The 13,694-nt window shown below is 36.1% G+C and overlaps 1 protein-coding gene and 1 long non-coding RNA gene across 2 annotated transcripts in view; one reads left to right on the top strand and one right to left on the bottom strand.

The window, feature by feature from the left end:
• zeb2b (zinc finger E-box binding homeobox 2b) overlaps window positions 1-165 on the bottom strand; it is a 94,817-nt gene extending 94,652 nt beyond the window's left edge. The window contains exon 1 of the mRNA XM_051706921.1: window positions 9-165. The gene's annotated coding sequence lies outside the window, so the exon portion shown is untranslated. The remainder of the gene's footprint in view (window positions 1-8) is intronic.
• A 183-nt stretch (window positions 166-348) lies between these two features.
• LOC127446220 (uncharacterized) lies at window positions 349-5,439 on the top strand. Its single transcript, XR_007898165.1, has 5 exons — window positions 349-606; window positions 868-1,029; window positions 1,204-1,342; window positions 3,381-3,439; window positions 5,142-5,439. It is a non-coding gene; the product is annotated as an uncharacterized LOC127446220 (long non-coding RNA).
• The last annotated feature ends 8,255 nt before the right edge of the window (window positions 5,440-13,694 follow it).

The raw sequence follows: 13,694 nt of genomic DNA, 5'->3' as shown, positions 1-13,694 counted from the left end.
CGTCTCACCTTGTAGTCTCGGCTGCAGCAGGAGTGTGTGTTGCGTTGTGTGTGTTATAGTCTCAGAGTCCAGAATAAAGCCTGAGAAACAAGAGGCGCGTTATTCCTGACGCGCAGGTTCGCGACTGACTCCTCTCACAGACTCCAGGACTCAAACCTGCGCTCGGACTGACGCGTTTACACGCCTCTAATGACACTTTTTTCCTCCTTTTCTTTTCAAGAGAGAGAGAAACACACGCCACCTATCAGCACAGGGAGGGATAATAGAGCCAAACGTGTGTGCATGTGTGTGTTTTGTGAGGAAAGGGACACGCGCGCGCACGCACGCACGCGCGCACACACACGCGCACGCGCATACGGCACAGAACATCAGGACACATTTAAAGCGGAGACACGAATAACGTTTGAAGAAAGTTCGAGCACATTCACTCTCTTTTTCTTCAGCTCCGACTACACAAACGATTGTAGGAGGAATAGAAGGGGAGGACATTAAAAACAGAATGAAGTTAAAGACGAGTTTGATGAGGGAAACTGTCCTGTCAGAAAAAAACGCGGGAAGCGCGTGCGGGTTTCTGCAGGGAGGGATTCGCGCGCTTTGCTGTGACAGGTGAGTCTGCAGGTATACAGGTGACATCATTAATTATTAAAATAAAACAATTAACGCAGTGTAATAGTTTTTTATTGATTGATTTTTTGAGTATAGTATTTATTTTTATTTTTGCATAAAAAATAAATTAATGAATTGCTGTTTGAAGCGACTTTCAGAGGGATCCCAGGCGAGAATGAGCGCTCTTTCTGTGGAAATCTTGCAATATTTCTTCATTACTTTTTGTTTTTTACAGCAATATGTGTGTTTTTTATGCTTTAGTGCTGGAATCTTAAGAGGGCGACACTGGTTTGTGTGAATTAAGTGTATGAGGATAACTAAGACGTCAATCAACTGGCATTGGCTCTGAATTATGCTTTTGTTCAGAAATCTTGAGATTGGAGGAATGTGTAAAGATGAATCTAATAATCTATAATCAATCAGGTATGTAATTGTACATTTTTGTATTTATTTTTATAATTTTATTTATTATTATTATTAGCAGTAGTAGTAGTAGAAGTATAACTATATATACAGGATTGCGTAAAATTGGTAAAATGTAATATTTTAAAAATATGCTACCACTAATGTGAAGATCTAAACATTTTCCCTTTACAGGTTTGTATATGAGGATTGTTGTTTATTATTATTCATTTAATTTTATATTTGTTTAAACTGTGCAACTATTTGTGGAGGACTTGAGCTTCATTTGTCAGTGAGCTAGTGTGTCCATATGGACCCATTGTATCTAACGAGGGTGAGTAGCACAAATCTGTCTATCTATCCATCTATCTGTCTATCTATCTATCTATCTATCCACATGAAGCAGCTTATTAGATTGCTTTTTTTTTTCTTTTTTTTTAAAGGTACAGGTTAAGGTAAAACGGCCATCATTGGGGTGTTACACTCAAGGGGACCTTTTTTGTACCTCTAGTTTAAATTTAAAACTTGTTTTGGGAAGTCCTACATAATTGTACCCCTAGGTATATTTATATATATATATATATATATATAAAATACCTTTTTGTCTCCTTAAATATGTACCTAAAACAAGGCTACTTCCCCAGACAGCTTTATACCTTAAACGGTATTTTTATTTTATTTTATTTTTTTTCTGAGAGTGTATATCTGTCTATCTGTCTGTCTGCATGTGAATATTTGACACTTCATTATACATTGTGTGAGACAGCCAAACCCTCATCCAGCAACCCTCCGGGTTCATGAATCTGTTCATTTAACAGAGGAAACAGACGCCCCCTCTCTGTGCACAATCCCGTTACACCCTCTCCTTTAATCTTGACCTGTCACATATTTTTGCATTTTGAAATTAAAAGACTCCTTAGTCATTGAGGCGAATTTCTCCGAACAGTCTTTATCAATGTTGCATTGCAACTTTTAAAAAAGATATCACGCAAGTAAATCCTTTTAGAAAAAGGGAATGATGAATGTGTCATAAAACAAAATATGTGCTTTTGCATTTTTAAAAATAAAATAAGAACATGCTAAAATAAAAAGATATATTTGCAGAGGCTTTCGTTCTTGTAGAAGATGAACTGCTGTTAAGTTGTGTAATAAAAAGCTAGCAAAATCCATTGTCGTGCCATTGGAAAAACAAAGTATGTTTTGTTTGTCATTTTACTGTAAGAACTGCTGGGTTGCCTGTCATGTGTGGATGATGGCTAGGTCATTTTCTGAGTCATTATAAACTGCACCATACACAACAGTACCAGAGTTACAGGCATGTGTTTCATTAGCATAATTATCACATCTTTATATGTGCGTGTACATCACCAGCCAAAAAAACCCTGTCCGACTGTTCACGGATTCACCTCTCTGCACATACAGCAATGCATGCACACGCATTACATGCAGTAGCGATTTCTCATCTGTACTTATTAATTATGCATCTAGCCAACAAACCCGTTCCATTCACAGACAAATGTTAATATGAATGACAGCTGTATGGGACGAGCGTATATCTCACACTCAGACACATACAGACAAAAGAAAAGAAAAGAAAAGAAAAGAAAAGAAAAGAAAAGAAGAAACTGATTGATGGACAATTAGAGAGCAGAGTTAGCGGAGAGAGTGATTTCAAAGTCTCTCGAACATATAAAATGAGTTCTTTTACTGTAGCCTCGGGCTGTGCGCACTCAGATGCGCTTCACTCTACTGTATATAACAGCATTCTGGACTACTGACTGCACAGCTACAAATGCTGTATGCATCAAATAGGTATTGATTTTCACATGTAGCACTTGTTCTGTATAGAGGAGAGACTCACAACATGAATGATCTGATTATTAGCCGACTCTCTACATTTACACACATCAAACAAGAGACATTTCATACGCTCGGCAAAGAGAGCAATGCTGCTCTCTCTCTCTCTCTGTAAAGAGGTCAGGTCTCCAGTGAGGTAAAACAGTGAGACTCCGAACCAGCCGACATATTTTTAACTATTTTGATGTATGCTTTCTGAGGCAGAGAAGAAATGGAAAACATTCACAATAAATTCTGACATTAATATAGTTATCACACACACACACCAAAATGTAAGGTCCGTTAAAACAGAAACTCTGCCTGCAGAAATAATCACGTATTGTTCTTTTGGAATTAACAATTGACGGTTGTTAGATGAATAATTTATCAAGAACTGGAATAATTGTTGTACCTCTAATCTCGGTGTACATTTGCATATGAATCTTGTAAAAATCTGCTGCTGTGTGCTGTATAAACATTGCAGGAGTGTAAATTTAATTTATACTAAGAAATAAAACGTGACTTTCTCCTTACAGGATTTTGGCCCTCTTGTGGAAGTAAACTCGACCTGCTCGGATAAGAGACGCTTGACACAGTACGTGTTTGAAACCAGTATGAAATGAAAACAATTTCCTGTTTCTGTTTTTAAATCTGTGCATGGCTGCAGACTATACAGTAGACTATATGGTTTAATTCTTCCCTAAATGGCATCAGACAAATCATTTACATGAATGTTTCCACTTTGTAAGGATTTATAAAGGTGTTTATTAATGACTAATACATCATTTACAAATGCATTATAAATCACTATGCATTTATAACAACATGCATAAAGGGAGACTTTCATGCAAATGCCTTCCAACCAGTAAGCCATTTTACCCCACATTTTGTTTATTAAGACATATTCAACAGTAGTAACCTATAAAAATGTACCTTAATGTGAAGCAGACACATATGAAGCATTTATAAAGGAGTTGCAGACTACACAGCAGACTATATGGTTTAATTCTAACCTAAATGGCATCAGATAATCATTTACATTAACGTTCCCCCTTTGTAAGGGTTTATAAAGGGGTTTATTAATGAATAATACATAATTTACAAATGCATTATAAATCACTTATATGCACTTCTAACAAAATGCATAAAAAGGGAGACTTTCATGCAAATACCTGCCAAATAGTGAGCCATTTTACCTTACCTTATAAATGCTTAATAACACTTATTCAACATTAGTGACATATGAAAATGTACCTTAATGTAAAGTGGACACATATGAAGCATTTAATAAGAAGTTGCAGTTCTGTATGGTTTAATTGTCATTAAGATTTTTTTTTTTTTTTTTTTTTACATGATATACTGTATGCTGTGAATGAGCATGAAGACCTGAAAGTGTTTTTGCAGCAGATTTAGGTAACTACTGTAGGACTAGTAAAATTGGGACAGCACTCAGTGTAGCACCATTCTTCTGAAATGAACATGACAAGGAAAGTGACAACACAAGTGAGTCAAGACATTACGGTAATGAATATAAACAAAGCGGATATGTAGCAAAATGACATAACCCCTCCTTGAAATCTCACTATAATTATCTATTTTTTTATGAATTGTAACATAAAACAAGTTTTATGTTTGTGATTAATGTAAGTATTTATTAAGCATATATAACATTTCAATTAAAATGCTCACCATTCGGCAAGTGCTGCATGAAAGTCGCCCTTTGTATTCATGTTGTTATAACTGCATATTAATCCTTTATAATGCACTTCTAAATTACTTATTAGTCATTAATTAACCCCTTTATAAAGCATAAACAAAGGGAACACTAATATATGTTACAGATAAATGTCATGTCAAATGTCACAATACTTGTTAAAAAAAACAATATAAGAGACAACTAAACTGTTACTGAACAGATACTTTCCATTCTGGTTGCTGATTGGTCAATACAGTGTTCCAAATGTTCAACAATATACAACACACACAATATAATTGCACAGCACTTATACAGACTAACCTTAGTTTACATATCAGGAACTAGATCTTCCAACAGAAGAATGCAACTTAATACATTTGATTAAGTAATATTTTAATGCCATTTTGTGCAAGTATCAGTTTTTATAAAAGCAAAAAGTCAATAAAAGTTGTGGTATATTGTGAATATAGACAGAATACTATGTGTCATGCCGAACAAAGACCTTTAACTGTGACTATATTCAAAATATGTGTGTTGTTACATAATTAAACATTGTTTCAGACTCAGGTGTATGTCTCTCTCTCTCTCTCTCTTCTGGCAGATGCAGCACTTCAAAACACAATCACTTAAAAAGACTCAACACCATTCAGAAATCAGCAAGAGACAAAATTAGCAAACCAGCAAATATTTATATTCAAAAGTGTAATGCAAATAAATGCAGTCATCGCCGTGACAACGAACATCTCTCTCTCTCTCTCTCTCTCTCTCTCTCTCTCTCTCTCTCTCTCTCTCTCTCTCTCTCTCTCTCGTCTCTCTCTCTCTCTCTTAAACAGGCAGGAATGGTGAGATTATTTGTTTTTGATCTTGCTGTGTGTTGAAATAAAAGAGCATTTTACACATTTGATGGCTACAATTAGCTGTCGATCAGAGCGGCTGAGTGCAACACTTACACTCACATTTACATGTCAGTTTGTTGAATTAAAAAAAGGAGGGGGGAAAAAGATGTTGGATTTTCCTTTTCTGTGTTTGGTGTATAATTTGTGGAGATTTGAGAAAGAGCCGGAACGCAGAGATGCTCATTAACATGTGAAAGAGGCAATCAGGGGCCACTGCTGAGACTATTGTCCACACTCATCCACACTGAGAGAGAGACAGACTGTATTTTATATATATATAGAGAGAGAGAGACTACATAAGTGTTCAAGAGAAAGAGAGAGAGTGTGTGTTATAGTAAAAGATGAGCAGTTATCTTTTGCAGTTGCATTTCACCAATGATGTACACACACATTTATCTAGCAATATAATGAGGACATCCCATAGACATCTAATGTTTTTTATAAAGCTAATTACCATGACTACAGATTTATTTTAGGGAAAAAACTAAAACAAAGCAAATGTCCTTAAATACCTGCAAAGGGAGGTGTTGTGAGATTTACGATTGCAACAAACTCCTGTAAAAATGTTCATCACAATATAATAGCTTGCTTCATCCCTATCCTCATTGCAAATTAAACAACTTTTCTTCTCAGCTGACGTCATAATGCCTTTTTATTTCTCAACCCCTCCCCTCCGACCAGCTGTCATAGAGAGACACGTTTTGCCATTCAATCAAATGTCCTGTTTCACTCAAAAATACATCACATTAGAGAAGTAAAATGGGTTGTGAACAGCGTTTCATGCTGATTTTGACTATTGTCATGGTGTGTTTGGATTCAATCCAGTCTGAATTACTTTTGAAATACTCTCACTATCTCTTTATTGCATTCTGTATTTACATTCTGTACTATTACAGTAGTAAAATAAATATAAGTAACTACAAAATAGTCAATGCAATGCTTTTCACAACAGTACACAAGTGTACGTGTGTGTGTGTGTGCATGTGTATGTGCGTGCGTGTGTGTGCGTGTGCGCATGTGCATGTGTACGTGCGTGCATGCGTGTGTGTGTGTGTGTGTGTGTGTATGGGGGGTTGGGTGTTACTCAGCTATAATTTGGGAACAAACTTGTCCCCCAGAAATTAGCTAAATCTCACAAATTCACTCTGCTCAGAGGACTATAATGTCCTCAGGAACATAATGTCTGTATTTAAGGTCTGTTGCACCCTTTGAAACACTCTGATCTCACAACACACACCTTTACAGACACACAGAGAGAGAGGATCTTTTTGGAAGTGCAAGATAAAGATTTGGCAATGAATGAGGGACACGTACAGAGAAAAAGAGAGAGAATCACTCCAGATCCTGAAAATCTTGTCGCTCTATGAATCGTTCTCATTGGCTGAGCTGACATATTTCCCAGCCTTCCCCTGCCAGCCTCACCCTGTGTGTGTGTGTGTGTGTGTGTGTGTGTGTGTGTGTGTGTGTGTGTGTGTCTGCATTTTTTTTTTTTTTTTTTTTTTTTTTGCAGAGCTGTGGATTTATTGGTTAAATTCCTGCTTTATCTGAGAACAACAATATTCAGGATTGGGGATCAAATGTAAAAAAAATAGGAATCAACTATTGAAAAATGCATATTAATTAAAGGAATATTCCAGGTTTATGACAAGTTAAGCTCAGTTGACAGCATTTGTGGCATAATATTAAAGTTAATTGCGATGCATCCCTCCTTTACTTTATAAAAAGCAAAAATCAAGGTTCCAGTGAGACACTTACAATGGAAGTGAATGGGGTAAATTTTTTGGAGGGTTTAAAGGCAGAAATGTGAAGCATATGATTTTATAAAAGTTCTTACATTAATTCTTCTTTTAAAAATTGTGTAATTATTTAACCCTTTGAGTTCTGATGGTGTTTTTTAAAGATTTCCCATTTTCAGTGGCATACCCAAAATTTAAGGTTTTTAAATAAAAAAAAAACAAATAAAAAAAAAAAAAACTAAGTTGGGTCAAGTGTTTGGTATCATTGTACAGAAAACTTTTCAATATTTTTTACTGATATAGATGATGATACATTCTGAGACTCTCAGCCTAAAAAAAAAAAAAACTGCTGAAAAATCACAAAAATTAACTTTTTTCATATTTTTCTTATTTGGCATTATATATATTTGGATGTAAATACAGTGGCTCTGAAAAACTGCTTTTGTTTTGTTCCCAATCATGTCAACTGCATCTGAGAAAAAATCTGTGTTGATACGACAAAGCAATCAAAAGTTATAACATTACAAAAATAATTGATCATAGTGTCCAAAAGCCTCTCCAAACAAATAAAACATAATAATTGTACACAAGAACTAATTACACATGCAAACACAACAATGACTAAAGGTTTTCACAGCATGCAGACATGATTTTAGTAATGAGATTTCACAGAATGAGTTTCATTCTGTGTCATTTGAGTCATCATTGAGTCTGTGTCATGTATTTGGCGCCATCTCCTGGTGGCCATATGTAACATTGTGCTTCATGTGGATTATCTAATGATCTGTGCATCTGATTATCTTGTGTGTGGACTCGTTTGAAAGATAATCACCTCCTATATAATGGTATGTGATATTTTATGTTCCGTTAAAGTTTTGTGAAGTTGTGAGTGAAAATTTGCCATATAAGCAACACAAATATAAATGTCATAGACATATACTTAGCTATTACTCACTATGTTTTTGTCTGTGAGTAAAACAAATAGGCTGGTTGTATTCTACTGATGTTTTTACTCATTGCAATAATATGTACAGCACAATTACATATATATATATATATATAAACGGAACACTTCTGACATTTTTTTTTCTCACTGGCCCATCCAAGCTTAAAGGGTTAAATCATAATGTTTGCAAGAATACAGGGTTCACGCCGCTATGTCGTCAAGGCAACAAAGTTGTAAAATTGGATATAACTTAACACAGAAAAGGTTATCAAGTGATTTTATCACAGTAAAATCATGTTAACACATATATTGTTTATGTCTTGTGGCTATATTTTTGAAACATTAGTATTTTAACATAAAAAATTGGCCCCATTCTCTTCCATTGTAAATGTCTCACTGTATCACAGATTTGAGCTTTTTTAAACGAAAAGGAGGAAAGAGTCTAAATTATTTTTGTATTAGAACTTTACTATAAGCCACAAATGCTGTCGATTGAGTTTAACTTGTATTAAACCCGGAATGTTCCTTCAGACTCTAATCTGAATCTTGGAGAGCAGGTGGGGATTTAGTCAATTATGTACAAAACTGCTAAAGAACGAAAGAGTAACAAAAACACTGAGAATGTTTGTGTGTGGAACGGCACAAAACAGGAAAAATGAATGTAATGCTGAAACATGAACTTTAGCACCTGTTCAGCTGTGTGTGTGTGTGTGTGTGTGTGTGTGTGTGAGTGTATGTGTGTTTGTGTGTGTGTGAGTGTGTGTGTATGTGTGTGTGTCTCTGTGTGTTTGTGTGAGTGTGTGTGTATGTGTGTGTGAGTGTGTGTGTGTGTGTGTCTATGTGTGTGTTTGTGTGAGTGTGTGGCTGTGTTTGTGTGAGTGAGCGAGTGTGTGTGTGCACATTCGTGGGCAGGTTTTGGTGGTTTATGAGGACATTTCTAGTGTCCCCATAATTCAAATCACTTAAAAAAACATACTAAACGATGTTTTATTGAAAATGTAAAAATGCAGAAAGTTTTTTGTGAGGGTTAGGTTTAGGGGTAGGGTTAGGGTTAGGGGATAGAATCTATAGTTCATACAGTATAAAAATCATTATGTCTATGGAGAGTCCTCATAATGATAGCTGCACCAACATGTGTGTGTGTGTGTGTGTGTGTGTGTGTGTGTGTGTGTGTGTGTGTGTGTTTAGGGGTAGGGTTAGGGTTAGGGGATAGAATCTATAGTTCATACAGTATAAAAATCATTATGTCTATGGAGAGTCCTCATAATGATAGCTGCACCAACATGAGTGTGTGTGTGTGTGTGTGTGAGTGTGTGTGTGTGTGTGTGTGTGAGTGTGTGTGTGTGTGTGAGTGTGTGTGTGTGTGTGTGTGTGAGTGTGTGTGTGTGTGTGTGTGTGTGTGTGTGTGTGTGTGTGAGTGTGTGTGTGTGTGTGTGTGAGTGTGTGTGTGTGTGTGAGTGTGTGTGTGTGTGTGTGTGTGAGTGTGTGTGTGTGTGTGTGTGTGTGAGTGTGTGTGTGTGTATGTGTGAGTGTGTGTTAACTGTTTATACCTGTGTACCTGTTCCTTTCTGTCATGTGATAGAATTCTGCCATGTTAGCCAGATGGTGTAATACTTTACATCCTGTGTAACTTAAACTTATGCACGCACGCATGCACACACGCCCACAGGTTTGTTTCACAATACTGAACTAAAAATCACAAATGAGATCTCTTTAATATCTTAATTTTATCTCCTAAAAAAACAATTAGATTCATTGGAAAGCAAATAAAAAGAAAAAAAAAATCCTCTGTGATCTCACATGTGTCTCTTCTAGGGATCTCAAACTGTTCTCAGATTTGCTAAGATACCAAAGTTTACAAAAATCAGAGATCTCAGATGAACCCACACATTAGTTCTCAAATTCTTCCAAGGGCAAATAATCTGAGTTCTGCTATCCACATTTATTTTACAGCTCTTCACCAGCATTTTTATTTATTTTTAATCCTCCAACAGCATTGAAGGAGAAACATCTGAGACAAATGTTGACACTTACATGAAACATAATAATAACTCAATGGCATTTCCTGAGCTATGAAAGAGCAAGGCTTCTGAATCAACAGTCTTCTGATTGTGAGTGGATTTCAGGTGAGGTGAGAGGACGGGATCTCATTATCTCCTTACACTTATTTAAACACACACACACACACACACACACACACTGATCTGATTTCAGTTCTTCATGCTACAGGAGGTTTTCGTCTCAGTTCAGTGGTTGAAATAAAGCTGTAGGTGAATAATCAGAATGGCCCTCATCCTGCTCAAGTAAACAGTGAATCACAGTGACCTCTGACCTCTACGATTAGATTTTCAGAGGAGCGCTTTAACGAACAGAGTATTCTGTGCCTTCAGCTGTCAGATTCAACTACACTTGACATTATTAAATACCCGTGTGCTCGTAAGAAACACACCTTAAGTAATACGCATTAGATCCGCAGCACACGTCTGTGACACAGAGAGGTGGAAAGACCGAATTTTACACGTCTGCAGAACAGAGGGGCATGAGCATGCTTTGCCTGCACTAACCTAAACAAACCTCTGGAACTCAATCACACTTGTTCTGCTGTCCGTTGACGTTCTGATCCAGTAAACATTGTGATTGGTCATTATGCCAAGGTCACATTGCCTTCGGGTGAGCACTCTGATTTGGTGTCATTGATTGGTTAACAAATGTTCTATTAAATGTGGAGTTCTCTATCCGTTAGCGTTCATATTCATCTCAATGGCAGTTGCCCGGCTGGCGCATGTAGCCTAGGAAATACACAACCTGCAATGTTCACTGTGTGGCACTAAAAGCGAGTTAAATGTTCTCCCAAACAGATAAGGTTTTTAAGTTTAATGTTCTATTGTGTTTTAGATCAACAAAACCGACCTCCCTACCCTAAACATTAACCTAAACCTAACCGACAGTGTCAGAAAAAAAAACAAATGTGAGATGAAAAACACAACCACATCATTTTGTGGTGCATCTATGACACTTTTGGCTCATGTGTCAAATCTAACCTGAGCTTAAGTGTTTTATATATATATATATATATATATATATATACTGTATAATGATTATTATTTTTTTATAATAAAGAGATGGATATGACGAAAATACAAGACATTTAATTCAACATTGGATGCAGTATTTCATATTTAAATCCCATATTAGAAGGCAACCCTAGTTACAGTCAAACACACACGCACATATCTTTACACTTTATGAAAGTGAGTTTCCGAATATTGTGAAGTCTTACATTATGTACAGTCAAAAATATATATTTATAATAATAATAATAATAAAAATGCCTGTTTAATTGTAATGGTCAGACTACAGAGCCCCTTAGAGGGACAGGGTGGGAATTTTCTTTCTGAAATAGTTGTGCATGTCCTCGCAATAAAATGTGCATTCCCTCTCAATAAATATACCACGGTTTTACTACAGTAATCATATTTTAACCATAATATTCATAGTGAAACCATAGTGATAATACAAGAAAACAAAAACTATGGTGATAAAAATCATAATTTTATGGTGATTAACCTTAGTAACCATGCAATTACCATGGATAATATATAGTAAAAACATGATTAGTATATGGATATAGCATACCCTATTAAAACAATGGTTTCCGACAAAAAATAAAATAAACATAAAAATAAAATCGTTGAATACCCTGCAACAGTCATGATTACTACAATATTACTATAGTTAAACTATGGTTTCTGCCAAAATCTATGGGTACTACAGCCTACAATTTTACTGTAGTCAAAAAAGCCATGGTTGTACTACAGTAACTATTGTTAAACTACGGTATTTGTATAGTAAAACCATACTAACCACAAAATTATGATTTTTATTACCATAGTTTTATTTTTCCTGTATTAACACTATGGTTTCACTACAAATAGCATGGTTAAAATATAATTTAATATTTAATGTTAAATTTACTGTGAGGGCACGCAAAACAATAAAACAATAAATAAAACAAATATCCCGCCCTGTCGTCTAAGGGGCTCCGTATCAGACAGAGGGTGGAAAATGGTCATGAGAAACTAAATTAAGTCATACAAACTTTGTGTGAGCAACAGACCCAAATTTATGTTGTTATTCACAAAAATATTCTGCAGCTCTGAAATCTCATTTGCACTTTGGCAAATTCAAACGAGTGCGTCACATTCACTTATGACACATGTTTGGCATCAATGATGTCGATGCACCATTTTTTAAACTTTATATAAACACAAATTATATTTTAGAACTTTGATGCAGGGGGTAGATTTTCACTGAGTTTGTTTGTCAAACAAATCTTATCGTATGGCCGCAGAAGATGTGGAATATAGTGCAAGAGTGGTCTGGACTACCTCTAAAACGAACCAAATACAAAAGAATAACAGCAAAAAAATTTACATCTTGCCTGAATTTGTTTGTTGTTGGGTGGGAAACTACTAAAAATCTCCCCAGACGAACCCTAAAGAGTGTGTAATATAAGAGTGGAAAAGTGTGGAAGTGTGTGTGTGCTTGTCGGTGGTCTCGATTAGCCGTGTGTTTGGCTCTTGTGCCCTCCTGCCTCATAAAACATAATTTCTCACATCACCTTTGAATTACTGCCTGCTGAAATCTCCACAGGAGCATACAGTGGCATTCAAAAAGACCTGTGCTTATTTTAGGCATGAGGGCAGAGACCTGCCGCCTGGACTCGTCTCTAATTAAAAACATAAGTACAGAACATTTACAAGAGCCCAGTAAAGAGAATTCCCTAGAGAACAATTACTCCTGAACGCATTCATCACCTGCAGTAAAACAATCAGCTGCTTTTACTCTTATATATTTGAGTCTGTAAGTTGTTTTTTTTTAAATGAGTCATAAGATGAAAAATCTAAGTTTTCTTGTTGTTTTGAAATAAGAGTTAGGCACTCTTCCACCAGCAGGCCAAACTGTGAGTAGCATTTCTAATTGAGCACGGTTAAGAACGGTATGATTACAAACCATTTTTGGCCTGGATTTCTGGATTTTTTCGCATGGTTAGTTAACCATACTAAGGATAGAGAATCGTGCTGGTGGAACAGCTTTAGTGACATGGCGACTCACAGCGCCTTTTCATATAATAAAACATACCAACTGTAACATATGTTCTGGACTTAAGTTTTGTATGGACTCTTCTCTTGAAATCATGTTTTAGTTCTTGTTCTTGAATCTGTTCCTTGTTCCCCTCTGATTGTTCCCCAGGTGTTTCTTGTTAACCTTGTTAGTCCCTGTTTATATATTGCCCTCATGTGCTCTCTTTGTCAGTTCTTTTCCAGATTTGGCTGTAATGGTTTGGTTGTTTTGCTCTCCAGTGTTTTGCATTTCTAAGATTTCCAATGTTCTTATGTTTTTGTGTTTAATTTAAGTTTTCATTGAATAGCCTGCATTTAGATCCACCTTCTCTTGCCTTAATTCTCCACCAACATTACAGAAGAACTGACCTTCCAATGGATCGAGCGGCTTTTGAACTCCTGTCTCTTCGGCAGGAGTTTGACTTCATAGAAGGGTATCCAGAGCTTTTTTGT

Source organism: Myxocyprinus asiaticus, chromosome 9 (assembly GCF_019703515.2).
Source record: "Myxocyprinus asiaticus isolate MX2 ecotype Aquarium Trade chromosome 9, UBuf_Myxa_2, whole genome shotgun sequence".
NCBI lineage: Eukaryota > Metazoa > Chordata > Actinopteri > Cypriniformes > Catostomidae > Myxocyprinus > Myxocyprinus asiaticus.
The sequence above is the reverse complement of the archived record's forward strand: the minus strand, read 5'-3'. Positions and strand labels throughout refer to the sequence as shown.